The 25,236-nt window shown below is 42.2% G+C and overlaps 2 long non-coding RNA genes across 2 annotated transcripts; both read left to right on the forward strand.

Annotated features, from left to right (window-relative positions):
* The first annotated feature begins 3,679 nt into the window (after nucleotides 1–3,679).
* Nucleotides 3,680–7,188, forward strand: LOC116025327. Its single transcript, XR_004099676.1, has 3 exons — nucleotides 3,680–3,947; nucleotides 4,156–4,233; nucleotides 7,054–7,188. It is a non-coding gene; the product is annotated as an uncharacterized LOC116025327 (long non-coding RNA).
* Nucleotides 7,189–17,090: 9,902 nt separating this feature from the next.
* LOC116025322 lies at nucleotides 17,091–19,535 on the forward strand. The gene is made up of 4 exons (XR_004099665.1): nucleotides 17,091–17,342; nucleotides 17,734–17,873; nucleotides 17,972–18,037; nucleotides 19,288–19,535. It is a non-coding gene; the product is annotated as an uncharacterized LOC116025322 (long non-coding RNA).
* Nucleotides 19,536–25,236: the final 5,701 nt, after the last annotated feature.

The raw sequence follows: 25,236 nt of genomic DNA on the forward strand, positions 1-25,236 counted from the left end.
GTCTTGATTATATTTATTTTCCTACACCCATTATTTTATAAGTTACTTAAGCCCACATCATTTAATGTCTTACACCCTAAATATTGTATGTATTCTTGGTATATAATTTGAAGATCAAAATACCCTAAAGACTTTCACTCCTTCTTCCTCCTACAACATTTCTACACGCCATTTTCATCAAGAATTTCCCTAAAATTGATCTTCATTTCTCCTACAAGTTTCCAAGTCATGATTGCTCTTTTATGCTTGATTAGGAGTGGGTAAGTGCATCTAGCCTAGAATCTTGCATCTTGTGTTTTAGATAGTCTTTTTACATATTCTTATAAGTGTTCTTTTGGGGTTCTTTGGGAAAAAGATGATCAAGGTGAAGGTGGGGCTTTGTGAGCTAGCTAAAGGCTTGTTGGAGTAGGAAAAGCTCTTTGAGGTAACCATCCATGTCCATCAAATCTATTTTATTCACCTATTCTATATATGATGATCTTGGTGTTGGAAATCCTGAAATTTCTTGTTATTTGGCCTATTTCTTGGATGTATTTTGTTGGTTTTCATCTTGATCTTTTGCCTTGTGTTGTATGATTAATGATGTTATGGATTTCCTTATTTTTGGACTCTAAATTGGATGAAATGTGAGTGTATTTGGTCTGATTTTGTATTCTGGAAGTGGATATGTTGATCTGGGTTGAACTGTCTCTGGAAGGGAATTGGGTTGGCCTTGCGGAAGACCTGAACTGCACAATGTAACCCGTGATGGCGCTCCGCAAGGTGGCGACGGTTGGCTTGGGCGGAGGAGGGTGGTCCGCCGAGGGAGGCCGTCTCCCTCTCGCGGAGGAGGCTGGCGGAAGGCAGTGGTCCGTGAGAGTGTTCCGCAAGTTCACTGGGAATTGATTTCCAGTGAGCAGTTTCTCTGTTGTTGTTGTCTGTTGTTCACCTTTGTTTCTGATTATTGTTGGATTGTTTTGTTGGGTATTTTACCATGTCTTTGGAGTATTTATTCATGTCATTTATTGGGTATTTTATACCATAGCTTGGAGTATTGATTCATGTCTTTGGTTTCCATTTTTGGTATTCTTGATCTATTGATTCTTTGATTCATTATCTGGGAGTTGGTTTGTGTTCATGTTTGAGATGAACACTTTGTTTGGTTGCTTTGAGTTGATGTTGGAGTATGAGGTTGTGATGGTGGTTTGGTTGATGTTGTTGGTGGTTGTTGGTTGGATTTGATTGTGCTACTATTGACTGTGCTACTATTGACTTCTGACTTTGGACTTCGGTCCCTGTGATTGGGTTGATTACCCCTGTGATTGGACTTCGGTCCCTGTGATTGGACTGTCGGTCCCTGTGATTGGACTTCGGTCCCTGTGATTGGACTTCGGTCCCTGTGATTGGGCTCATCACCCCTGTGTACCGGTTTTCCGGGTTGGACTCGTGACTTTTAACTTCTGACTATGTGGTTTGACTTGGTTTGGTGGTTGGTTTGGCTTTGGTTGGGAGGTTTGAGTTGGGGTTCCTTCTTGATGGGTTGTTGTGAATCCTTTGTGTTATTCGGTTGATATCTTGTTGTTCTCGTTGAGTTTGGTTGGTTCCTTTTGGTTCGTTGTTCAGTTAGTATCTCGGTTGTTGGTTCGTTATTGCATTACGCTTTCGTTATTGGATATTGGCTTTGTTTGACTGAGTCTTGGTTATTGATTCGTTCAGCTTATTGTTATTGAGTATCGGTTTGAACTATTGAACAGTTCGTTGGTGTTTATATTCTATATGGGTGTGTAAACCTATTTATAAGCTTATGTATATCTATATCTCCTTGCGGGTGTGAATGGTGGTTGCTTAGCATTCTTTTGCTAATGGTTCTCCGTGTGTTTTCGAGGTATGGTTCTCCGTGTGTTTTCGAGGTATGGAGTAGTTATGCGAGAGCGCGCTAGAGCTTTTTCCATATTATGATGCTCTTGTTAGTGATTTGAGTACTTATGACCTTGGATTGTGGATTTATTTCTATTTGATATGTGACAGCTTAGTTCGTTTTATTTCTATTTGATATCTATGACAGCTTAGTTCGTTTTATGATTAGCCGCAAAGGAGAAGACGCAAAAGGAGAAAAGAGAAGCCTATGGACCAAGCTGATGTTCACGCCGAGAATCGAACCCGCGTCCAGCGCCTAAGGAGAAGTGACCGAACCATTGGACCATTCTGACTCGTTGGCTTTTAATCGCAAGATTGAGTTTTTAATTTCTGGAAGCTCAGTAGTTGCAACCGTGCGGTTGGGATGAGCGGAGCAGTGCTCCCCGTGAAAGTGTTCCGCGTGTGTATACGGAAGAAGGCAACGGATCTACATCCTCCGTCAGTGCCCCGCGAGGAAAAAGGGAAGCAAAGCAATGGGGTGGGGTCTTCCGTTGAAGAAATCCGCAAGACCAAAGGGCACATGCGTCTTTTCCTGTTTTGAGCGTGTTATAACCCTAATTCCCCCGCCTTTCCTCTCCGCTTCGTCTTCTTTTTCCTTCCCGCAAGCAGAGAGCAGACGGCAGAGCAACAGAACACTCAGGTCCGCAGATCTCTTCCGCCACGGTCCGCAAGCTTCTCCGTCGTCTACGCCAGTTCCGCAAATCGCCCGCAAGTGGTCCGCAACAGCGACACCCTCGTCTTCATCCGCAACAGCCCAAGTTCGATCCTCAACAATCACAACAATGTCAAAAAGAAATCAAACCGAGGTAGGAGAAGGCTCAAGCAACATTCGTTACAACATAATCGATGGTAAAGCCCTTGACCCGCTACATTTTTCGCCCGAAATTGTGAACATGTTGAATTTTCAAGGTTTATTGAATATGTTTTTGAGGATTGAGAATGTTGTGTACCCCAACTTGGTTCATCAATTTTATCAAAATATGAAGGTTAAGACTACCAACCAAGTGCCCGTGCTCACTTCGATAGTGAAGGGCGTAAAGATTTCTTTTCATCCACCTAAGTTGGCTAGAATGCTTAATTTACCGTTGGGAGGAGTTAATGAGTACGAGCGTACTAATTGGGTGGAGACACAGGAAGTGGGGTTCCGTGATTATCTGAGATACATGACAGGGCAGAATGAGAATATTGCTTTAGATACTCGCCCCGACAAGCACAACCTGACGGGTGAGCAGAGGATTCTGACTTTGTTGGTTGGGGAGAGTTTGTTGCCTAACCAGAACAACAGCCGACAGGTTACAGCTATCGAGTGTGCCTTTGCATACTTTCTGAAGCACAGAGTGAAATTTGATCTGCCTACTCTGATGATCTTGCACATGGATTTCTGCAAGACAGTTAAGAGGCGCAACCGGCCTTATGGAATGATTTTGAGTTGGTTATTTCAACAAAGGAGGGTCAATGTCACTGGGGAGTTGGTCAGGCAGCCGGTTCACAGCGCGTTCAATGCGCCGGTTCAAAGGCAACGCAGCAGCGGCTTTCCTCCTTTCATCCTCTCTGTTCTTTCCTACGGCGACGGCGGCGGAAGCTGAAGGCCAACGAGAACCGGCGGCATCCCTCTCTTTTTCCGACGGTACGAGCAGAGTCACAACTCGGCGAGCTTTTCCGGTTTCGCGACGTTGCAGAGTAGCGGACAGCAGCGACGGAGCGCTCCTCTCCGTTCGGCCATGCAGCAGCAGCTAGCGGTGGACGTTGGCGGTTCTCCCTCCTCCGCGCGACAGCTCCGTTCGGCCAGCAGCAGCGGTGGATGCGGTCGGTCTCTCCTCCTCCGCACGTTGAAGCGAGCAAGTGCAGCAACGGCATGCCTTCCTCCGTCAAACGTGAGCACCGGTTCGACAAGGAGGCTTCGACGATGGTGATCGGGAGTTCAGCGGATGATTAATAACTTGGTGATCGCGCAACATAACACAAGGAACAACGCGACTCAGTGGTATGATGCTTGGATGTTAGGCTTGAGGGCTCGGGTTCGACTCCAGGGCTAAGCAGTATGTTTTAAGGTAACCTCTTATGGTTTATTAATTAAGCTTTTAGTTATAGCATTAGTTATAGTGTTATAGCTTAAGTTTAGATTAGTATGGTTTATAATAATTGTGTTATATTAGCCTCTAAGCATGGACTATAGATAATTATTACGGACCGAGTAGGAATATTAATATTATTATTAGTAGCCTATAGTGATGGTATTAGATTATGTTAATTCCTCAGGTTCACGATTATGAACCGAGCTTTGAGTTTGGTGTTGCTATGGGTTAAGTACGCTTTTGGATTAAATACGCTTCAAAGGTAACCATCCATGTCCATCAAATCTATTTTATTCACCTATTCTATATATGATGTTCTTGGTGTTGGAAATCCTGAAATTTCTTGTTACTTGGCCTATTTATTGGATGTATTTTGTTGGATTTCATCTTGATCTTTTGCCTAGTGTTGTATGATCATTGATGCTATGGATTTCCCTATTTTTGGCCTCTAATTTGATGCAATGTTGGTGTAATTTGGTCTGAAATTGCTCTCTGGAATTGGATCATTTTCGTGTCTGCTTTGTTTCTGGAATCTGGGAATGGGTTTGACCTTGCGGAGGACCCCAGCGGCACTATGTAACCCGCTGGAGTGTTCCGCAAGGCCACGGCGGTGGCGTTGAGCGGTTGCGTGGGTTCCGTTAAGGAGGACCGCCTCCTCCTTGCGGAGGGGTGCGGCGGAGGTCAGTGGACCGTTGAGGTGTTCCGCATGAACACTGGGAATTTCGATTCCAGTGGACTGCTTTCTGTTGTTGTTGTCTGTTGTTGGCCCTTTGTTCTGATTATTGTTGGATTGTTTTGTTGGGTATTTTGCCATGGTTTTGGAGTATTTATCCATGCTTTTTGTTGGGTAATTACTATCTTGTTTTGGAGATTGATTCATGTCTTTGGTTTCCCATTTTTGTACTCTTGGTCTATTAATTCTTGGAATTCATTAACTGGGAGTAGGTTTGTGTTCATAGTTGAGATGAACACTTTGGTTGGTTGTTTTGGGATAGTGTTGGAGTATGAGTATGAGATGGTGGTTTGTTGGTATCGTTGAGATTTGTTGGATGAACTAACTGTGCTACTTTTGACTATATTGACTATATTTGGGTTCATTACCCCTGTGATTGGACTACGGTCCCTGTGATTGGGTTGATTACCCCTGTGATTGGACTTCGGTCCCTGTGATTGGGCTTTTGCCCCTGTGATTGGGTTCATTACCCCTGTGATTGGACTTCGGTCCCTGTGATTGGACTACGGTCCCTGTGATTGGGTTTTTACCCCTGCGTACCGGTTTTCCGGATTTGACTCTTGACTTCTGACTATGAGACTGATTTGGTTGGTGGCTGGTTTGGGGATTTGGAGGTTTGGAGTTGGGATTCTCCTTTGGTTGGTTTGTGAGTCCTTTATGTTATTCGGTTGTACCTTGTTATTTTCGTTGAGTTTGGTTGGTTCTTTTGGATGACTATTCAGTTGGTATCTCGGTTATTGGTTCGTTCTTGTGCTATACTTTCTTGGTTGGATATTGGCTTTGCTCGATTGAGTCTTGGTTATTGATTCGTTCAGCTTCTTGTTGTTGAGTATCGATTTAAACTGTTGAACGGTTTGTTGGTGTTTATATTCTATATGGGTGTGTAAACCTATTTACAAGCTTATGTATATCTATATCTCCTTGCGGGTGTGAATGGTGGTTACTTAGCAGTCTTTTTCTAATGGTTCTTTGTATGTTTTCCAGGTTTGCCTTAAAGTCTATGCGTGAGCGCGATAGAGATACACCCGTATGAGGAGGCTTAGATAGTGGTGATGTTCTTAGATTTACGCTTTGGCCTGTGAGCCATTTGAGACTTTATAAACTCTTGACTAGTGTTTGGATAATGCTGAACATGATTTGAGGATTATCGTTTATACAGTTCAGTTCTTTATGGTTAGCCTGTGCATCTAGGCTGTGTTTTTTTACCTAGATGTGGCATGACGCCCCTTAGGTTTTAAATTCGCTTCCGCTATGTTCTGTTTGGTTGAGTTAGGCAGCTGTTGTGTTGAGATTTTATCTATCTCAGCCTGTGTGAGGTTGGGGGTGTCACACTGGCGGAAGGCAGTGGTCCGTGAGAGTGTTCCGCAAGTTCACTGGGAATTGATTTCCAGTGAGCAGTTTCTCTGTTGTTGTTGTCTGTTGTTCTCCTTTGTTTCTGATTATTGTTGGATTGTTTTGTTGGGTATTTTACCATGTCTTTGGAGTATTTATTCATGTCATTTATTGGGTATTTGATACCATAGCTTGGAGTATTGATTCATGTCTTTGGTTTCCATTTTTGGTATTCTTGATCTATTGATTCTTTGATTCATAATCTGGGAGTTGGTTTGTGTTCATATTTGAGATGAACACTTTGTTTTGGTTGCTTTGAGTTGATGTTGGAGTATGAGGTTGTGAGGGTGGTTTGGTTGATGTTGTTAGTGGTTGTTGGTTGGATTTGATTGTGCTACTATTGACTTCTGACTTTGGACTTCGGTCCCTGTGATTGGGTTGATTACCCCTGTGATTGGACTTCGGTCCCTGTGATTGGACTGTCGGTCCCTGTGATTGGACTTCGGTCCCTGTGATTGGACTTCGGTCCCTGTGATTGGGCTCATCACCCCTGTGTACCGGTTTTCCGGGTTTGACTCGTGACTTCTGACTTCTGACTATGTGGTTTAACTTGGTTTGGTGGTTGGTTTGACTTGGTTGGGAGGTTGGAGTTGGGGGTTCTTTCTTGGTGGGTTGTTGTGAGTCCTTTGTGTTATTCGGTTGATATCTTGTTGTTCTCGTTGAGTTTGGTTGGTTCCTTTTGGTTTGTTGTTCAGTTAGTATCTCGGTTGTTAGTTCGTTATTGCATTATGCTTTCGATATGGGATATTGGCTTTGTTTGACTGAGTATTGGTTATTGATTCGTTCAGCTTATTATTGTTGAGTATCGGTTTGAACTATTGAACAGTTCGTTGGTGTTTATATTCTATATGGGTGTGTAAACCTATTTATAAGCTTATGTATATCTATATCTCCTTGCGGGTGTGAATGGTGGTTGCTTAGCATTCTTTTGCTAATGGTTCTTCGTGTGTTTTCCAGGTATGGAGTAGTTATGCGAGAGCGCGCTAGAGCTTTTTCCTATGAGGATGTTTAGCCTTAGTTGGTTTTGTTTAGACTTTGAGTTGTTGGGCCTGTGTGCCGTTGAGACATTATGATACTCTTGTTAGTGATTTGAGTACTTATGACTTTGGATTGTGGATTTATTTCTATTCGATATCTATGACAGTTTAGTTCGTTTTTATGGTTAGCCTGTGCATCTAGGCTGTGTTTATACCTAGATGTGGCATGACGCCCTTAAGTTTTAAATTCGCTTCCGCTATGTTTGGTTTGTTGGTTGAGATAGGCAGCTGTTGTGTTAAGTTTTATCTATCTCAGCCTGTGTGAGGTTGGGGTGTCACAAGCACGATGGTTGGAAAGCCAATACGACAATCATTTCAGAACATGGCAGCAGTTGCATCGTGAATTCATGAACGAGTTCTTTCCCATTACAAAGACTATGAGGATTAGAAGGCTTATACAGGAATTCAAGCAAGGAAGACTTGAAAGTTTGGGAGAGGCTTGGCGAAGATTTAAAGTTCTTAAAAGGCAATGCTCACAAGATCCGAGCAACACTGAAAATAACCCAAAAGAGAGAGTCAACGCCATTGATGCCAAAGAAGAAACACATGAGAAATGTGATCCAATGGATGCTATCCGTGGAACTTGCCAATGTAAGGTAGACAACCAAAGAAACGAGGCTACCTCTTGTAGTCTTAATCTTGAATTGAAAAATGCAAGCAGTGCATGCACCATATCCATGAAGGAACGCAAGAATGAAACCACTTCGGAAGAATGCCCGAAAGAAGAGGAACTACCAAGAGACAACATCAAAAGCTCAGAAGGAAAAGAAACAGCTCGAGAAGGTAAATTTAAAGCTTTTATTCGAAAATTATTTAATAGTGAAGAATGCCGTGAGTTGTTTGAGAATGACATTAGTAATAATTTTACATGTTTAAGCCAAGAATCTTCGGCTTGTTTGACTGAGGGAAACCCCAGAAAGAAGGGTGACCCTGGAGCTTTATTGATCCCATGTTCTATACAGAACATGGAACCTAGAAACGCTCTTGCTGATCTTGGTGCTTCTATCAATGTCATGTCTTTAAATCTTTTTGAAAAATTGAACCTACCATGTTTGAAACCGACGAGGCTGACTCTACGTTTAGCTGACGGAACCACCTGGTATCCTGAAGGCTTGGCGGAAGATGTTCTAGTAAGAATAGGAAAATTTCTTGTGCCTGTCGATTTTATTGTCTGTAAGATGGGAGATGATGATCCCCCTGAATCCTCAATTCTTGGAAGACCATTTCTGGCTACTTGTCATGCACGAATAGATGTTAGTTCAGGAGAAATCACCCTGAGATTCGAAGGACAAGCCAAGAAGGATGACAAGAAAAAAGCAAAAGAAGGAGCTAATGACGATGAAAGGGCAAAGGTCAAATCGAAGGCGAAACCAAAACCGAAGCGGAGGAACGATAAGCTTACCTGGAAGAACACGTGGGTACCAAAATGCTTTCTACCCACTACCAAAGAATATGGTTGAATCAAAACCAAGGTATGATGCGTCTAGCCAAGGACATAAACCGTGGCGCTACTTGGGAGGCAACCCAAGATTTTAATAAAATGCTTTCTATTATTGCAGTACTTTCGTTTTTAATGTTTTTGTTCTAATAAATTGCTACAATCATTTGGAACCATGTTTTGAGGACTAATTTGTAGGATTCGAGATTAGAAATTGCTTTGGAAGAGCTTAAATTGGATATAGGTGTGGAAGGGAAAGCCAAAAATCAGAAGAAAAAGATGCAGTGAACCTACACGAGGCTCACACGTGTATAGCCGTGCGTGGGAACAAAGCAGTAAGCTCCCACGCACGATCACACGCGTGTTGCTCGACGTGGGAGCGAGGCAGAAAGCCTCCACGCACGGTCACACGCGTGTGACCGGCGTGGAAGGCTTCTACGGGTTTAAAACCCTTGTTCGGCCATTCCACCATATTTTACTCCCAAAACTTATTTTTCTCTTCTCTTCTCCACGCAAGGAAGAACCAAACTCAAGGTTTGAACATACTTTTCACTTTTTACCATTCAAGGAGATTAAAACATCCATGTCAAGGATGGGACACACAAAAGAGATTGCGAAGAAATCGAAACATGATAAAGGAGAATCGAGTCGGTCAAGGACACGGCAGCAAGCTACAGTTCAACAGGCTATGCAAGAGCCGGGATCAAGGTCACTACGACACTTGACACCCATTCAACTTGCAACAGTAGACAACTACAAGGGAAAGCAGCTTTCTGTTGGCCGTTACTTTGAGGACAATGTTTTGAGAGAATTCAGTTGTTTGAATGAGGTAAATGAACTTTTGAGGCACCAACAGCTTCGCTATCTGTTTCAGTGGAGAGGACCCACTTATGGACCTGTGACCTATGAATTCTTAGCAACCCTGAACATCAGGAAGGAAGTCAACGATGCAAGGGAGTCCATCTCATTCACTCTTTTCGGCAACCACTACAGTATGTCTGTTAACACTTTAGGTGTTACACTCGGTTTTCATGATGAGACGAGCGTGTCCATGCCTTATTTCAGAGATTTCAAAGACGATTTTGATTTAGATGAAGTTGCTAGACGATACTGGAGAAGCATCACAAACAATGCCCCGTACAACTCTTCGAATTTGAAAGCAAAGCTCATCACCCGGAATGCTTTGAAGGCTATCAGATTAGCCTTTGCTATAAATCTCTCTGGCCGAACCACAAATAGAAACAAGGTATACATGCAGGATTTATTCTACATGTGGTGCATGGAGAATAATGTCGGTATCAACATGGACGTTCAGGCTAAGAAATGGCTCCAAACCCAGCAAAAGACAAAGGTTCAGACTGTATTTATTGGACCTTTCGTGACTAAACTGTGCTATGGGTTGGGCCTACTGAACCAGTTGATGGGCGAGAGATCGGATGGTTGCTCAATTCCTTTCACCGTGGGTGAGTTCTTTGCTGCAGAATTGAGGCTTGGAGGTGATGATGCACCTGATTTGAATGATTCTGATGATGATGAGGATGAAGAAGAGAATGAGAAGGAAGAAGCTGCGCAAGAGCAAGGTTCTATCCCAATGGATTGGCCCTCGACACAGAGACAGCTCCATGAGGAACAGATGAATTATTGGCGTGAGCAGCGCACATGGCAAGAAGGCCAGTTCACTTCTGTATTTGCGCGATAGGATAGGCAGGACGAGCAGTTCTTAGCATTCCAAGTTAGTCAGAATGAAGAGCTTCTTCGTACAACAAGAGCAGTTGAGGAGAATGCTAGGATGATTCAAGAGCTTCAGGCTCGATTTGATAGTCAGTTCCACCCTGTGACACCCCAACCTCACACAGGCTGAGATAGATAAAACTTAACACAACAGCTGCCTATCTCAACCAAAAACCATAACATAGCGGAAGCGAATTTAAACTTAAGGGCGTCATGCCACATCTAGGTATAAACACAGCCTAGATGCACAGGCTAATCATAAGAATCAAACTAAACTGTCATATAAAAGATAGAATAAATCCTCAAGTCATAACCATCGAACCCAAGTACTAGTCAAAAGTGTATAATGTCATAAAATCTCAAAGTGGCACACAGGCCCAAACAACCAACGTCTAAACAAGATAAACTAAGGCTAAACATCCTCAGATAGAAAAGCTCTAGCGCGCTCTCGCATAACTACTCCATACCTGGAAAACACACAAAGAACCATTAGCAAAAGAATGCTAAGCAACCACCATTCACACCCACAAGGAGATATAGATATACATAAGCTTGTAAATAGGTTTACACACCCATATAGAATATAAACACCAACAAACTATACAACAGCTCAAAACCGATACTCAACAACAATAAGCTAAACGAATCAATAACCAAGACTCAATCAAACAAAGCCAATATTCAACCACGAAAGCATAGCACAAGAACGAACCAATAACCGAGATATCAACCGAATAACCATCCAAGAGAACCAACCAAACTCAACGAGAACAACAGGGTAACAACCGAATAACACAAAGGACTCACAAACAAACCAAAGAAGAATCCCAACTCCAAACCTCCAAATCCCCAAAACCAGCCACCAAACCAAGCCAATCTCATAGTCACAAATCAAGAGTCAAATCCGAAAAACCGGTACGCAGGGGTAAAAACCCAATCACAGGGACCGTAGTCCAATCACAGGGACCGAAGTCCAATCACAGGGGTAATGAACCCAATCACAGGGGCACAAGCCCAATCACAGGGACCGGAGTCCAATCACAGGGGTAATCAACCCAATCACAGGGACCGGAGTCCAATCACAGGGGTAATGAACCCGAATATAATCAATAGTAGCACAGTTAGTTCATCCAACAAATCCCAACGATACCAACAAACCATCATCACATACTCATACTCCAACACCATCCCAAAACAACCAACCAAAGTGTTCATCTCAACTATGAACACAAACCAACTCCCAGTTAATGAATTCCAAGAATTAATAGATCAAGAGTACAAGAATGGGAAACCAAAGACATGAATCAATCTCCAAAATATGATAGTAAATACCCAACAAAAGGCATGGATAAATACTCCAAAACCATAGTAAAATACCCAACAAAACAATCCAACAATAATCAGAACAAAGGGCCAACAACAGACAACAACAACAGAAAGCAGTCCACTGGAATCGAAATTCCCAGTGTTCTTGCGGAACACCTCAACGGTCCTCTGACCTCCGCCGCACCCCTCCGCAAGGAGGAGGCGGTCCTCCACCACGGAACCAACCCCTCCGTTCAACACCACCGCCGTGGCCTTGCGGAACACTCCAGCGGGTTACATTGTGCCGCTGGGGTTCTCCGCAAGGTCAACAACCCTCCCAGATTTCCAGAATACTCCCAGACCCGAAAATGTTCCAATTCCAGAGAGCAATTTCAGACCAAAATACACCAATATTGCATCAAATTAGAGGCCAAAAACATGGAAATCCAAACCATCAATGATCATACAACACTAGGCAAAGATCAAGATGAAATCCAACAAATAGATTCAACAAATAGGGCTAATCACAAAGAATTTTCAGGATTTCCAACACCAAGAACATCATATAGAATAGGAGTGAATAAAATAGATTTTGATGGACATAGTGGTTACCTCAAAGAGCTTTTCCCTACTCCAACAAGCCTTTAGCTAGCTCACAAAGCCCCACCTTCACCTTGATCATCTTTTTCCCAAAGAACCCCAAAAGAACACTTATAAGAATATGCAAAAAGACTATCTAAAACACAAAATGCAAGGTAGATTCTAGGCTAGATGCACTTACCCAATCCTAATCAAGCATAAAAGAGCAATCTTGACTTGAAAACTTGTAGGGAAATGAAGATGAATTTTTGGATGCAAGATGAAGGGAAATGGCGTGGGAATGCTTTGAGTAGGGAGGAAGAGGAGTGTAAACTTTTAGGGAAATTTTGATCTTCAAATTATATACTAAGAATACATACAATATTTAGGGTGTAAGACATTAAATGTGAAGTGGGCTTAAGTTAGGAATATAATAATAGATATGGGAATTGAATATAATCAAGACTAGTAAGTTGGGCTAATGAATTTACCCCTTACAATTATATATAATGATTAGGACAAGAAAGCCCATAAAATGTCTTAGGATCATTACATATATATATATAATATAAGATCAATAAATTGGGCTTGTAGGAATATTTGATTACAAAGGTTGTAAGGATCCAAATTAAATAAAATCCCTTACAAGAATAAATTCAATTAATTGGGCTCTTGATTAGAATAATTTAATTAGGCTCAAGAATATATATATATACAAGTGTATATATATTAAGTAGAAAGAATTAGCCCAATTGGAATTAATTAAATTGCCCAAAAGAATTAATTAACGAACGATAGGCTTGAACGAATTTACGGGGTGTTACACTCTACCCCCCTTAAAAGGAGCTTCGTCCCCGAAGCTCAAAGCTAACGGGAACTTGAAACGACACGATTCAAAGGAAACGAAGATTCAACGGAAGATTCGAAAAGAACGATTGCTCAACAACTCCTAAACTCACAAACACACTAACATGCAACTAAACTCAAGAACGTACTAACACTTCTAACAATCTAAACTCATAACTTACCCAACCCAAACTAGCATGCAAGAACATAACTAAACAACTTACCTAGAGCAAACAAAGCCGGGTAGCGCCGCCTCATATCGTCCTCCATCTCCCAAGTTGCCTCCTCGACTCCATGGTTGGACCAAAGCACCTTCACTAGCTTGATTGCCTTGCGCCGGGTCTCACGCGTCTTGGAGTCCAAGATCCTCACGGGCTTTTCTTCGTAGGACAGCGCCTCGTCTAACTCTAGCGTCTCGGGGGCTAACACATGCGAGGCGTCGTGCACGTACTTCTTCAGCTGGGAGACATGAAACACATTGTGCACTCGGTCTAGCTCTGCTAGCAAGGCTAAACGATACGCCACCGGTCCAACTCTCTCCAATATCTCATAAGGTCCGATGAAGCGGTTGCTCAACTTCCCTTTCTTCCCAAATCTCATCACTCCACGAGTTGGGGAAATCTTCAACCACACTTTCTTACCTGCTTGATACTCCACGAATTTTCTTCCCAAATCAGCATAGGATTTCTGGCGGTCTTGTGCAGCTTTCATTCTACTTTGAATTAGCTTGACTTTTTCCGTGGCTTCTTGCAGATATTGAGGTCCCAAAGTCACTGGATCTACCAAATCATCCCAACATAACGGGCTTCTGCACTTTTGACCGTAGAGCGCCTCATATGGAGCCATCTGTATACTGGAGTGATAACTGTTGTTGTAGGAGAACTCTATCAAATCGAGATGCTCTTCCCACGACCCTTGCAAATCAAGCATGCAAGCCCTCAGCATATCCTCCAAAGTCTAAATGGTGCGCTCAGTCTGTCCGTCAGTGGCAGGGTGAAAAGCTGTACTCATCTTCAACCTCGTGCCCAACGCTGCCTGTAATGACTTCCAAAACTGTGATAAGAACCTCGAATCTCGGTCAGACACGATGTCACGAGGTACCCCGTGGTACTTCACCACCTGGTGTATGTAAGCTCTGGCCAACTGATCCATAGTCCAAGTTTCTTTCATAGCGATGAAGCGAGCTGTCTTGGTGAGGCGATCCACTATCACCCAAATCTTGTCTTTCCCCGATCTGGTCAAGGGCAAACCTCCAACGAAGTCCATAGATATAGATTCCCACTTTCCTTCGGGCACTTCCAGGGGTAGTAGCAGTCCTTTAGTCTTGCACCTTTCTGCCTTGACTTTCTGACAGTTCAGACAACGGCTCACGAAGTCAGCTATTTCCTTTTTCATATTCGGCCACCAGAACAGTTTCTTCATGTCCTTATACAACTTGTCGCCACCAGGATGGACTGAATATGGTGTGTAGTGGCTTTCTTCCAATATCTGTCGCTTCAAGTCTTTACACGAAAGTGGCACGCACCACCTCCCTAAATATCGAATACTGCCGTCGGGGTAGAGCTCGAAAGGTCCCTTCTTGCCATTAATCATCTTGGCCCTTACTCTGTTAACCGGGCATCGCCCGTCTGGCCCCTTCGGATCTCGTCGAGCCAAGCTGGTAAGATCTGCATGCTAAAGAGTCGAACTTCCTCATCCATCTGCCCTTCTTCTACCACGGCAATATTCATTCTTTGAAATTCTTTGCACAAATCGTCGGCGAGCACCCACGTGGCATTGAGTGAATGACTCGTCTTTCTGCTCAGCGCGTCGGCCACTACATTTGCTTTTCCCTCGTGATACTGAATAATCAAGTCGTAGTCTTTAATGAGCTCTAGCCAACGTCTTTGTCTCATATTCAGTTCCTTTTGAGTGAAGATATTCTTTAAGCTCTTGTGGTCGGTGTAAATCTTGCACTGTACCCCATACAGGTAATGCCTCCAAATCTTGAGTGCAAAAACAACAGCAGCTAGCTCCAAATCATGCGTGGGGTAGTTTTCCTCGTGACTCTTAAGCTGTCGGGACGCGTAAGCCACTACTCGGCCCTGCTGCATCAGCACACACCCCAACCCTTTCTTCGACGCGTCACTATACACCTCGAACCCCTCAGACCCTGATGGCAAAGTCAAAACAGGAGCTGATGTCAATCTTTCTTTCAACTCTTGGAACGCTGCGGCACACTCACTGTCCCATCGGAAAGGTGTAGTCTTCTTCATAAGCTGCGTGATCGGTCGGGCTATCGTAGAGAAGTCCGGAACAAACCTCCTGTAGTAACCTGCCAAACCCAGAAAGCTTCGGACCTCAGACGGAGTTGTTGGTGCTGGCCACTCTATCACTGCTCGGATCTTAGCAGGATCCACCGAGACCCCGTCTTTAGCTATCACGTGACCCAAGAAAGCCACGCTGGTCTTCCAGAACTCACACTTGGACAGCTTGGCATACAACTGTTTCTCCCTTAGAATATGCAACACAGTCTTGAGATGCTTCTCGTGCTCGGCTGGATCAGGAGAGTAAACCAAAATGTCGTCGATGAACACCACCACGAACTCATCCAGGTACGGCTGGAACACCCTGTTCATCAAGTCCATGAAAGCAGCTGGAGCATTTGTCAACCCGAACGGCATAACCGTGAACTCATAGTGGCCATAGCGGGTCCGGAATGCCATCTTCGGAATATCTGCCTCCGCCACTCTAAGCTGATGGTACCCGGATCGCAGATCTATCTTCGAGAAGATGCCGGCTCCCTTCAGCTGATCAAACAAGTCATCGATTCTCGGCAAGGGGTACTTGTTCTTAACTGTCACCCGGTTCAGCTCTCGGTAGTCTATACAGAGTCGCATGCTACCATCTTTCTTCCTCACAAAAAGCACCGAAGCTCCCCACGGCGAAACACTCGGTCGGATATACCCTTTGTTTAATAGGTCCTGCAACTGCTCCTTCAACTCTTGCATTTCCTTCGGAGCCATACGGTACGGGGCTTTCGATATCGGGGCCGTCCCTGGCATCAGGTCGATAGTGAACTCTACCTCCCGGGGAGGCGATAATCCAGGAATCTCCTCTGGAAAGACATCGGGGAACTCACGTACCACGGGTATTTGCTGCACTTCATCTTTCGGAGCGCTGAGATCCTCAACTGCACATAAGAAAGCTTCATGCCCCTTGGCGACATATTTCTTGATCTTGATCATCGAGACCAGCTTGACCTCGGGCTCCTTAGTTACCCCTCGATACGACACCCGCTTGCCCCCGGGGCCCTTCAAGACCACTTTCTGCTCGCTGCACAAAATCTGAGCCTTATACTGCCCCAGCCAGTCCATACCCAGTACCACTCCGAAGTCATCTAAATCAAACTGAATGAGGTCGCTCGGAAAGGTCACCTCCTTAATCTTGATAGCACTACTACAGAAATCACATACAACGTCGGCTAATTAACGTCGGCTAAGTACTTAGCCGACGTTATATTTGCTTTGAAACCTTTAACGTCGGTTATTATGAAATAACCGACGTTAAAAGTTTCAACTTAATGCTACAACGCGATACGACGTCGGCTAGGTGGTTGGCCGACGTCGTATCGCACATTTTCACCGGCGACGGGGGGATACGACGACGGCTACGGCATTAGCCGTCGTCGTATCTCCAATCGGAGCGCAATACGACGTCGGCAACGTGGTAGCCGACGTCGTAGCGCAAAATTTCACCGGCGACGGGGGGATACGACGACGGCTACGTCATTAGCCGTCGTCGTATCTCCAATCGGAGCGCAATACGACATCGGCTCACGTCGTAGCCGACGTCGTATTGCGCGATGTGTTATATGAATGACCTACAACGTCGGTTATGTAACATAACCGACGTTGTATGGTTTAAAAATCCAACCCGTCGGCCCAAATCCCTAAACCAAAATTACGAATTGAAATTCCATTATTTTGTCGCCCCCAACACCGAAACCGTCGTCCCCGTATGAATGTATTTAAAATTTAAAATAAAAAATAAAAACAATTCTTTTGGCGGAAAGTCAAACTAAAACACCCCCAAATCAGATGCTAAACCCTCCTTCACCGCAACCACACACCCTCCGTCGCACACCGCACGCACCACCGCGACGCAACCACAGCCGCCGATGCCAGAGCCGCCACGCCGCCACAGCTTCGTCGTTTGGAACAGTGCGCCGTCGATCTACAGCCGCCTACCCTTCTGATCTGCTTCGTTGTTCCCTCCTCCGGCTCCCCTGCGATGCCACAGCTACCGCCTTCCACGTACTGCAGTTGCAGGTTCGTTTTTTTTTTCAATGGTTAATAATATATGTGTTTTATTATTATTTTGATTAATGTTTTCCAGCTTCACTGCTTTCTGGTATGTGTTTCTTATTTCTACTGTTTAAATTTCTTCTTTCTTGTTATTATTAATTTTCTGTTTGATTTTTAATGCTTTAACCTGCTTGTTGTCATTGCTACTGTATTTCTTTTATTTTGGATGTCTTCTGTATTTGCTAACTAAATCTGTATTCCTTTTATTCTGGATGTCTTCTGTATTTGCTAGAAACAAAGGGAGAATGGCATGATATCTTGCAAGCAAATGCTCTATAACTTAATCCTTCTGCTCCAACTCTTTCTTGCTCCTTGTTTGTAATGTATTGGATTAAACTTATTTATATTTTTGCAGATAAAAATACTACTTCCTTTGGAGAGAAACTCCGGGAACAAGTTGAGGAGTGGCTTGATTTTTATGATAAGGGTGTTTCACTGTGCAAAAACATAGATGTGATGAAAGCTTAGCTGCTATAGAAAATTTCCAAAGTCAAGGTATGCCAATTAATTTATGATATGGATATCTAGTTTTCTTTGGAATGAAGACATGTTTCAGTGCATTTGCATTATTTTTATTAAACCTTTTACTACAGGAGGTTAATCGGTATGATGATTTAGATAATCTCCTTCAGAAAGATGGGTTCAGAGGAGTGTACCAGGTATTTTTTGGACATCTTTTCCATTAGATATGTTGTTCATGTCAATTGAAAGTATGCATTCCAACTGTTTGACTTTGTTTTACTAGCCTCGTACAGGGGATTCATGTGATACTATTTGTCCTTATTTTAAGTACTTGAATACAACGAGAGTTACTGAGTTGCATATCCTTTTTGGCTTATGTTTTTCTACTTGTTTGATTGACTCCCGAGCTAGATTCTGTCAACAAGAAGGTTCACTTTAGCCCCCATATTCAAATGGATCATAGGCAACATATACAGTCCAGAGCTTTGAGATCTCATAAAATTTGTAACCGGTGGGATATAAGAAAAGAAGAAAGAACATAAGTAAAAGATGAAGAAAAAGAAACACAATATTGACATCATGGCATAGCTTTTGTGAAAGAAATTGATAGATAAAAACAAAATGTCTATAAAAAGAATTATTGTATGAATATCATTATAGCTTTCTAGATTGCATTGTCGCAATTAAAGTTTATTTAGAGATAAAGTCCAGATCATTCACTATGTGCATACTGCATCCTATGATCTTTAAATATCCCATCCTTAGTCTCTAAGACATCAATGGATGTCTCTATCTCTAGATGTAGTACTGTTTTTTTTTTTTTTTTTTTTTTTTAATTTCAATACAATGATACTATTCTGTGTTAAAAAAAATCCCATTGTTATATACATTATGGATTTGCTAGGTCAAGTTGCTATTAACCTGTATTAAACATTTCAAACTTTCAAGTACATAATTGTACAAATGAGCTGCTTTTTACTGTTTCTAGTGTCTAGAGAAGATTTTTTGCACACCTCATCTGTGTCTGTGTTTGTGCTGTCTCTGTTGATACCACCTTTTTCTACAAACTGATCTGCAATGGAAGAACGCGTTAGAATGATTCCCTTATCATGGAATTTTATGTGATGTTTTATTTTGAACTCTAGATAGATAACATTTTTTTTTTGGTGCTGCTCCGTTTTAGGAGAGGGGGAACTGAGAATGTGTTGAATGAGATGCAGGATTATGGTTGTAAACCTTTAGTGCAAGTGCAAGACTATATTTAAAATATCTTCCCCCCACAAGTATTGTTCTCTGGATTCTGGACAGCCTAGATAATCTAGATTCTTTATAAATAAATGAATTAATATTATGCCCAACTGCAGATTGCAAGAATCGCCAAGTAAGTATAATACTAGATTAAATTAGCTTACTAATTATTATTTATTACTTTTCAAAATTATTACAGATAGTGGAGAGAGTTGGTTCATTGAGCTACAATCAACAAGAGATTGATGAAATTAGAGACACATGGGCCAAGTACTTCGTTGATGAATGGATTAATACATTGCATTAGCTAGTATGTGAAATAGTAATGTGATGTATTGCTTTTATTGATTCGGTACAAAGTTTGGGATAATATTATGACTTGTATTAATTAATATAGATAATTTTTGATGAACATCTGTTATTAATTATTATCAATTGTGAGATTTATTGCTTTTATTAATTTTGATATTATAAATATAAATTGTCCATGTTTTGAATGTGATTGTGATTGCTATATATATTTGAGCAGATTTTGGGTGTAAATAGAAAAATAAAATTAATATTTAAAAACAAAAAAAATTACCCTACAACGTCGGCTAGTCTTATTAGCCGACGTTGTAGGGTAATTTTTTTTGGTTTAATATTACCTACAACGTCGGCTATTTGTAAATAACCGACGTTGTAGGGTACCTACGATGTCGGCTATTTGTAATTAGCTGACGTTGTAAGGTATTTTAGTAGCTTTCAAATTCCCTACAATGTCGGCTATTTTTAATTAGCCGACGTTGTAGGGTACCTACGACGTCGGCTATTTGTACTTAGCCGACGTTGTAGGGTATTTTAGTAGCTTTCAAATTACCTACAACGTCGGCTATTTGTAATTAGCCGACGTTGTAGGGTATTTTAGTAGCTTTCAAATTACCTACAACGTCGGCTATTTGTAATTAGCCGACGTTGTAGGGTATTTTAGTAGCTTTCAAATTACCTACAACGTCGGCTATTTTTAATTAGCCGACGTTGTAGGGTATTTTAGTAGCTTCCAAATTACCTACAATGTCGGCTATTTGTAATTAGCCGACGTTGTAGGGTATTTTAGTAGCTTTCAAATTACCTACAACGTCGGTTATTTTTAATTAGCCAACGTTGTAGGGTATTTTAGTAGGTTTCAAATTACCTACAACGTCGGCTATTTGTAACTAGCCGACGTTGTAAGTGTACCTACAACGTCGGCTAACTCTTAGCCGACGTTGTATGTGTACACTTACAACGTCGGCTAACTTTTAGCCGACGTTGTATGTGTACACTTACAACGTCGGCCAGATCAACGTCGGCTTTTAGCCGACGTTAAAGGGTCTACTTAGCCGACGTTAAAAGCCGTCTGTGTAGTAGTGTAGGCACACCCTCGAAGATGTGCTCACACGCCTTAACTTCACCCGACGCCACCTTGACTGCAATCCTCGTCGCTGCGCTAGGCACAATGCCCAGCTCACGGACCAACTTCGAGGATATGAAAGAATTAGAGGCTCCAGAGTCGAACAACACCAAGGTGGGGACGGAGAGTACTGGGAAGATGCCGGTGACCACGTCGCAGCTCTCGGCCTGGGACTTGTTCATAATGAGAAGCTCCCCCGTCGAAGATGGGACTCCTTCCTTTCCACTTGCTCTCTCGAAGCCAGGAAGAGTCACTCCCTTGCTACACGAGCTGCTGCCTCCTGAAGTCCTTGCCGTTCCAGCGTCGACCGCCTTCAGCTTCTTGAGGCGATCCAGCGTTCCTCCTCCCACGCCTGGGGCTTCCTCCCGCTTCCTTGACGGTAGCATGGTGCAAAAGAGGGAGAATACTAACAGAAAGCGGGCAGAACTGCGGTCGGCCTTAACCAAACACGCAAGAAAGCAAGTGAGAACGAGCTCACAGCAACAAACAACAAACAACCTGCAAAGCATAAACAAAAGCAAGTAAACGAGTCCTCACCGCGCGGCCTAGAATTCACACATCTTAGAATGCTTAAACATCTTAACTTCTACTGATCAAGTCCTAGAGTCTCAGATTACAACCCTAGGATCTCTATTCAGACCTCAACACAGGCTCTGATACCAACTGTGACACCCCAACCTCACACAGGCTGAGATAGATAAAACTTAACACAACAGCTGCCTATCTCAACCAAAAACCATAACATAGCGGAAGCGAATTTAAACTTAAGGGCGTCATGCCACATCTAGGTATAAACACAGCCTAGATGCACAGGCTAATCATAAGAATCAAACTAAACTGTCATATAAAAGATAGAATAAATCCTCAAGTCATAACCATCGAACCCAAGTACTAGTCAAAAGTGTATAATGTCATAAAATCTCAAAGTGGCACACAGGCCCAAACAACCAACGTCTAAACAAGATAAACTAAGGCTAAACATCCTCAGATAGAAAAGCTCTAGCACGCTCTCGCATAACTACTCCATACCTGGAAAACACACAAAGAACCATTAGCAAAAGAATGCTAAGCAACCACCATTCACACCCACAAGGAGATATAGATATACATAAGCTTGTAAATAGGTTTACAAACCCATATAGAATATAAACACCAACAAACTGTACAACAGCTCAAAACCGATACTCAACAACAATAAGCTGAACGAATCAATAACCAAGACTCAATCAAACAAAGCCAATATTCAACCACGAAAGCATAGCACAAGAACGAACCAATAACCGAGATATCAACCGAATAACCATCCAAGAGAACCAACCAAACTCAACGAGAACAACAGGGTAACAACCGAATAACACAAAGGACTCACAAACCAACCAAAGAAGAATCCCAACTCCAAACCTCCAAATCCCCAAAACCAGCCACCAAACCAAGCCAATCTCATAGTCACAAATCAAGAGTCAAATCCGGAAAACCGGTACGCAGGGGTAAAAACCCAATCACAGGGACCGTAGTCCAATCACAGGGACCGAAGTCCAATCACAGGGGTAATGAACCCAATCACAGGGGCTCAAGCCCAATCACAGGGACCGGAGTCCAATCATAGGGGTAATCAACCCAATCACAGGGACCGGAGTCCAATCACAGGGGTAATGAACCCGAATATAATCAATAGTAGCACAGTTAGTTCATCCAACAAATCCCAACGATACCAACAAACCATCATCACATACTCATACTCCAACACCATCCCAAAACAACCAACCAAAGTGTTCATCTCAACTATGAACACAAACCAACTCCCAGTTAATGAATTCCAAGAATTAATAGATCAAGAGTACAAGAATGGGAAACCAAAGACATGAATCAATCTCCAAAATATGATAGTAAATACCCAACAAAAGGCATGGATAAATACTCCAAAACCATAGTAAAATACCCAACAAAACAATCCAACAATAATCAGAACAAAGGGCCAACAACAGGCAACAACAACAGAAAGCAGTCCACTGGAATCGAAATTCCCAGTGTTCGTGCGGAACACCTCAACGGTCCTCTGACCTCCGCCGCACCCCTCCGCAAGGAGGAGGCGGTCCTCCACCACGGAACCAACCCCTCCGTTCAACACCACCGCCGTGGCCTTGCGGAACACTCCAGCGGGTTACATTGTGCCGCTGGGGTTCTCCGCAAGGTCAACAACCCTCCCAGATTTCCAGAATACTCCCAGACCCGAAAATGTTCCAATTCCAGAGAGCAATTTCAGACCAAAATACACCAATATTGCATCAAATTAGAGGCCAAAAACATGGAAATCCAAACCATCAATGATCATACAACACTAGGCAAAGATCAAGATGAAATCCAACAAATAGATTCAACAAATAGGGCTAATCACAAAGAATTTTCAGGATTTCCAACACCAAGAACATCATATAGAATAGGAGTGAATAAAATAGATTTTGATGGACATAGTGGTTACCTCAAAGAGCTTTTCCCTACTCCAACAAGCCTTTAGCTAGCTCACAAAGCCCCACCTTCACCTTGATCATCTTTTTCCCAAAGAACCCCAAAAGAACACTTATAAGAATATGCAAAAAGACTATCTAAAACACAAAATGCAAGGTAGATTCTAGGCTAGATGCACTTACCCAATCCTAATCAAGCATAAAAGAGCAATCTTGACTTGAAAACTTGTAGGGAAATGAAGATGAATTTTTGGATGCAAGATGAAGGGAAATGGCGTGGGAATGCTTTGAGTAGGGAAGAAGAGGAGTGTAAACTTTTAGGGAAATTTTGATCTTCAAATTATATACTAAGAATACATACAATATTTAGGGTGTAAGACATTAAATGTGAAGTGGGCTTAAGTTAGGAATATAATAATAGATATGGGAATTGAATATAATCAAGACTAGTAAGTTGGGCTAATGAATTTACCCCTTACAATTATATATAATGATTAGGACAAGAAAGCCCATAAAATGTCTTAGGATCATTACATATATATATATATAATATAAGATCAATAAATTGGGCTTGTAGGAATATTTGATTACAAAGGTTGTAAGGATCCAAATTAAATAAAATCCCTTACAAGAATAAATTCAATTAATTGGGCTCTTGATTAGAATAATTTAATTAGGCTCAAGAATATATATATATACAAGTGTATATATATTAAGTAGAAAGAATTAGCCCAATTGGAATTAATTAAATTGCCCAAAAGAATTAATTAACGAACGATAGGCTTGAACGAATTTACGGGGTGTTACACACCCTCCATCCTTCGGCGATCAGTGATGCCACCTTAGTTCTTCTCGATCTTGACTTTTGATACTTGATTCTGAGTCCTATAACTTTGGTTACTTTGATTGGTGGTCCCATGTGAACATTAGGTGCCCTATGCGCGGGGTTCCGACCTTTATTTCTTTATCTCTTTACTTTACTTTACTTTATCTCTTTATGTTATTTTCCAACTGCTTTACTTTTCCGCATTTCTATTCGGATATTTTTACTTATTTTTATGCTTTATTATCTAAGTTTTTATTATTATTATTGCCTTCATATTTCTTTCATTTTATAATAATTGAATAGTACTCCGAAAACCCTTTTTGTATGTTATGTCTCCATTTCTTATAGAGCATATATAACGGGAGCAGACCTATGCTGGAAGCTAAAGTGTGGAAAGAGGGATGCATACTTGGTTTATCCTCTTATCCCTTTTCTAATTTCAAGCCCCATTTTTTATCTTTAAAGTGTAGAAATATTTTCTTTATAGTTTTGTGTATTAGTATATTAGAGTTTGCCATGACTAATAGGATTGTTTGATGCATACCCTTTATCCCAGAGCAATTTCCAAAGTGTGGAAAGGGATTTTTATTTGTCTATCTTTAGAATCCCAGTTTTGATCCTTTACCTTGTGCGTATAGAAACATCGAGGACGATGTTTGCTTTAAAGTGTGGAAAGGACGCACTTTGTGCTTTACATGTTTACATGCTTAGTTTAGAAGTAAAGCTCTTGGGAACGATAAGCGGGTGCATTTGCAGTTTTGAAAAGAGAGTTATTATTTGTGTTATCTAGGGAGAATTTTGACTAGATGCCTAAAAATTTTTACTCTCGAAATATCTTTGAGAAAGTTACTTTTCGCACCCATGAGAGAGTTTAGAGCCAAATAAGTTTACTCTCGAAGTGAAAGTGTGCACTCTTTAATTTGAGAAAGATAAAACTAGCGAGGCCCGGAATTGAACTAACCTTGGTAGGGCATGGGGCAAAAGGAGAGCCTTATGGTGAGCTTAATGAGAAAACAAAACCCTTGAATATTAAATAGAAAAAGGCATGAGGGGTTGACACGAGGAGGAGTCGAAAAGGCGAAAGGCCAATCACCAAAGAGTTTAAAATTGAGGTAAGCCAATTCGTTGGGTTGTGTCCAAACCATAGTCTTCGGTAAGCAAAAAGCTTTATCTGGAGTCGGTTGTTCACATAAAAAGATCCCAAGAATTGAGAAAATAGAGCTGAGGTGAGCCGCTTTGCTAGGATTCGAGTACCCATTGCACTGACCTTCGAAAAAGCATGGATCTCCATGTGAAGTCGGGTGGCTCGATGACGTTATCCTAGGAAGTGAGAAGAAAGAGGGACCGCGTTAAGCCAAAAGCGGTGAGTGGTCCATGCCCCTACCCTCATTTACATTTACGTTGGGCTTTGGCGTATAAGGATGG

The sequence above is a fragment of the Ipomoea triloba genome, chromosome 7, assembly GCF_003576645.1.
Source record: "Ipomoea triloba cultivar NCNSP0323 chromosome 7, ASM357664v1".
In the NCBI taxonomy this organism is placed as follows: Eukaryota; Viridiplantae; Streptophyta; class Magnoliopsida; order Solanales; family Convolvulaceae; genus Ipomoea; species Ipomoea triloba.